Source organism: Oryctolagus cuniculus, chromosome 19 (genome assembly GCF_051225735.1).
Source record: "Oryctolagus cuniculus isolate XC-2025 breed Fujian yellow rabbit chromosome 19, ASM5122573v1, whole genome shotgun sequence".
Taxonomy (NCBI): domain Eukaryota; kingdom Metazoa; phylum Chordata; class Mammalia; order Lagomorpha; family Leporidae; genus Oryctolagus; species Oryctolagus cuniculus.
The window spans coordinates 48,615,525-48,620,260 of NC_142885.1; the positions used below are offsets into that span (position 1 = coordinate 48,615,525).

Genomic DNA, 4,736 nt, shown 5'->3' on the forward strand with positions numbered 1-4,736 from the left:
AGCATCCTGTGTGGGCACTGGTTCAAGTCCCGGCTGCTCTACTTCTGATCCAGCTCTCTGCTGTGACCTGGGAAAGCAGAAGACAAGACAGCCCAAGTCCTTGGGTCCCAGCACCCCAGTGGGAGACCTGGAAGGAACTCCTGGCTCCTGCTTCGGATTGGCATAGGCTTGGCCATTGCAGCCAATTGGGGAATGAACCAGCGGATGGAAGACCTCTCTCTCTGCCTCTCCTTCTCTCTCTGTGTGACTCTGACTTTCAAATGAATAAATAATTATTTTTTAACAACTTCAATTTTTAATAATGGAAACAATTTTGCCATTCCAGAAATTATTTTAGGGGAGAAAAATCTTCCCTATAAAAATAAACTCATCAAAATTATAAATATTATAACTTTTTTACTTCTGCGATTTCAATGCTGCCCTTCAACACCGCCCCTGCGTGTAACATCTTCCCTGTACCATCACCTACTGAAGAGAAACAGCATCAGGCAAAGCTTGGAAACGCTAATGATGATCGCACGATGATTTGTAACAAGTCTTCGGCCATAGAGGCCGTTTTCCTTCTTTGACACATTACAAATGCTGCTGCAGTTTCCAGTGTTGGGAGAGAACATCAGTCTTCAAGAACCACGACCTGGCAGGATTCCAAGACAGTTAAGTTTTCCAAATCGCAACTTGTAGTGCTCATGACAGTGAGCGAGGTTCCAGATAAATACAGATTGAGGATGCCTGTTTTAGACAAATCTCTACTTCAAGTAAAAAAAAAAATCACAGATACCTATCAGCTACTACCTTAAGTTCTAACAGTGTCTTAATCTGAGAAACAAATGCTTCACCAAATATAAACTCACTGGGTTGAGTAATTAAAAGACCAGGTGGCTGACGACTGCATACTCAAGCCTCAAGGTCTGAACAGTAAAACCAGTATGCAACTCACAAAGGCAGTCCCTGAACAATAAAGTGTCAGATGACAATGTCACTAAAGCCTCATCAATGCCTAAGAAGTTACATGCAAAATTAAACAAGAGGTGCCATACATATTTTATAGCTAGTTCTACTTCTATTTTTTTTCCAACTTTCCTGAAAAGCTTATGAAGATAACGATTGTCTCAGTTACTCAGGTGCCACAGCAGAACCAACATGGAATCTGCCTCCAGCAACAAGGGGATTCTCTGAAAAGCAGGGAGACAGAAATACAAGGCACAGTTCACTGAAGAGGCAAAGAACTGAAGCACCTTGGAATTTTAATAGGAATCCATTAGGTGTCACCAAAGTGTTAACAATTCCTTGGGAATTTATAAAACAAGACAAAAAAAAAAAAAAAACTAGATAAAGCTACGACATAAGGCCCCTCTGAAACCACAGCACGCCTTTCCCCACTTGCAGATACATGCTGCGTAAAATGAGGTCATGTCGCCTGTTTTAAGGAAGGCTTCTATTGCACAAGCATCTCTTTGGTTGGAAGGAACAGGCGCCTTTGTTACATTACAGCCAGGACAAACGCCTGCGGTGAGGTCAGCGGGGGGCGGGGGCCTTTTCTCCCTCCTTGCCTAGAACAGAGAAGGCTGGGGTGGCCCTCGCTCTTCAATCAATCAGGAGGAGAGAGAAGGAGAGGCAGGATGGAGGAAGGGGGTGGGGGAGGGAAAGCAAGAGAAAAGGCAGGACAGGGGACAAGGACTGGGCGGGGGAGAGGGGTTGAAGAAAATGGGCAGGGAGTGATTGTCACCCAAGTTTGCTCAAGGCCCTTTGCTCCCAGCTGACGGTCAAGGGGAAACCAGCTGCCCTTACTTTGGAAACAACTCTTGGCGGGGAAAACAGGAGGCAGTAAAGGGCCAAGGCCCGAACCAGTCAGACCTTCCACTCCCCAGAGCGCAGCCCTGGCTGGGCGAGGCCCCGCTATGTCCAGGCCGCATCCTGTGCTCAGCTCACAGCTCCTGGCTCCCTCCTTTGGCTTAGCTCCTACCTCTTTGGCTCTGTTCCCACATTGAACCCACAAGGCAATCAAGCAATCCTAAAACTGGCTGAGTATCTCCACACTGAATGCCTTTCACTCTATAAGCCTCTACCACCAACTCTGCAGCCCAGCGTGTCCCGGGCCTTCCGCGTCTCCGTCTCCGCACGTGCCTTCTTCCAAACTTGCTCTGAACGTTCTTCCTCGAACTCCTCCTCGGATGTCTAGGCGTTCCTAGACTCCCGTGCCTTTGAATTCACATGGATCGTTTCCTCTCGACACTTATAAAACCAGACATGAACAGGTAGTTTCAACACAGAACGAGCATTCTGAGAGATTCCTCATTAAGCTTTGAAAAAGTCATCTGCACATCCTGAAGCTTAACATCTTCCTCACAGAACTAAAACAACCTAAAAGAAGATAAAAACACAAAAACACAGAGTTCATGCTTCCAAGCACTCTAGACGCTCCTGCCAAGGCTGCCTGCGGGCCCCGGCTCGCTGCCATGGAACAAGCTAGCAGAGTCCCTTACACAGTGGCTAAAGGTGCAGGAGGCTGCGTGACCAGGTCGTAGGAACTAGATCTAGAGAGAAAAGGAGGAAGACCCTAGCGTCCCAGGGCGAGCACACAGCCCTCTGCAAAGCGAGGCACTTGGGTGCGTGGGGCCCGCCGCGTGCCTTCCTGGCAGGGAGCCGGCCGCTCTACCTGGGCTTCCAGCCCTCGCCCAGGGCCTCTTCCAGCTTCTGTCTGTAGGCAGAGTAGCGCCGCCTCAGGCTCTGCAGCTGCTCGTCTTCTTCTTTGTCCAGCAAGCGCACGAAGTTCTGCAGCTCTGGAAGACTGAAGGCTTCCCACTCTCCGATTTCATGTTCACGAAGAACAAAGCTAAGTGTGTCTGTTCTGGGCCCTGCCACCAAACGCAGGTACAGTGGATGCTCCCGGTTTGACAGCTTGCAGGCGTAGACTTGGTCTTCCCTGTGACAACGCTTATAAAGTGCAAACTTGGCAGGGCTCTCGGTCACGAGGAACTTTTTGAGCAGGGCCTCAATCACTTCCCCGACAGTGTTTGTGCTGCTGATATGAAGCGTGTTCATACAGCCGTTGCTGCCAGGCGCGAGCTTCCCCGACATCTGGGTGGGTTTGCAGAGTTCCATCTGCACTTTAATGAAGCCAGTGTAAATCCCGTTTGAATTCAAGGTCATTTTCAACTTGTCTGTGACTGCCAAATTGTACTTATGAACTTTCTCTTTTATTTCCTCTTTGCTGAGGTAATTGTGAGTTTCCTTCTCTTTCTCCACATCTTGCTGGCCCGCGCGGGGCTTGCCCTGAGGCGCTCTCCGGAAGAAGGAGGTCCTGGCGGTGAAGAAGTCCTCGGCGTCCTCCTCCAGGCTGCTGTAGCCGCTGCTCATGCTGCTGGTCCCGGGTCCCAGCGGGTGCCGCGCCCGCCCGCCCGGCGAGGTTCCCGGCGCGCGGCCCCGAGCTGCCAGCGGGCCGTCCTGCTGCAGCTGCGGCCGCCGCTCCACCAGCCAGCCTGCCGTCCGGGACCCTCCATAAATAATTATTTATAAAAAAACCTATGTGTGGGTCTCAAAATGTTTTTGCACCAAAAGAAACCTACATTTTAATTCCATTTCCATGAACTTTTTGAAGTACCCTCATATTCGTTTGCATGGAGCTCACATGCATCAACAGGCAATCTGTTTAACTTGGTCCCCAGATCCCTCATCTTAAAGAATGCTCTAGACTGTTTATTTATTTTCAAAGATTTATTTATTTATTTGAAAGGTAGAGTTATAGAGAGGCAGAGGGAAAGAGAGAGAGGTCTTCCATCTGCTGGTTTGCTCCCAAAATGGCTGGAGCTGGGCCGATCTGAAGCCAAGAGCCAGGAGCTTCTTTTAGGTCTCCCACATGGGTGCAGGGGACCAAGTACTTGGATCATCTTCTGCTTTCCCAGGCCATAGCAGAGAGCTGCACTGTCCACTGTGCCTGTTAAAAAAAAAAAAAAGCAGGGAGCTGGATCAGAAGTGAAGCAGCTGGGGCTTGAGCCTGTGCCCACAAAGGATGCCAGGACTGCAGGTGGCAGCTTTACTTGCTATGCCACAGCACCGGCCTCTGTGTGTGTGGGGGGGGCGGGGATGCTGGCACTGCAGGCAGCAGCTTTACTTGCTGTGCCACAGCACCGGCCTCTGTGTGTTGGGGAGGGGAGTGCTGACACTGCAGGTGGCAGCTTTATTTGCTATGCCACAGCACTGGCCTCTGTGTGTTGGGGAGGGGAGTGCTGACACTGCAGGTGGCAGCTTTCCTCTGATCCCACTCTAGAGTGTTTAAACACTGCCTGACCTGAAGGGCATGGGTACTAGGAAATCGGTCATTAGTTGAGTCACGACATCATTCACATCCCCAACGTCCCCAGCACAGCAACTGTAATCACAACTTTCAAGACTGCTTAGACCATCATCAATGACTTGCAGCTCTGTAAAGCTCAGCCAATTATTGTCTTGGGATAGTGCAGGTTAAATATTTGAGCCACAAAGGATGCATTGTTGTGTCCTGAGTAAAATTTCCATAATGAAAGCGAAGGCCCACTTTATTAACCAATAAGCCGGGCAACCTTTCCTGGGATTAGTGTGGGATATTAGGAGATTTTCTCTTCATTTTGTGAGTACTAGACCATTGTGTGATTTGACTCTGAAAGGAAAGCCAGATCATCAGAATGTAGGAGACTCTGAGCCACGCACACTTCAGGAGACTCATAATGGCTAAAAGATGCAGATGTGGTGGCAGTGCT

At 49.5% G+C, this 4,736-nt stretch overlaps 1 pseudogene across 1 annotated transcript; it reads right to left on the reverse strand.

The window, feature by feature from the left end:
- Positions 1 to 272: 272 nt before the first annotated feature.
- LOC149120582 (ras association domain-containing protein 3 pseudogene) lies at positions 273 to 3,372 on the reverse strand (annotated as a pseudogene). Its single transcript, XR_016225617.1, has one exon. The product of XR_016225617.1 is annotated as a ras association domain-containing protein 3 pseudogene (transcript).
- Positions 3,373 to 4,736: the final 1,364 nt, after the last annotated feature.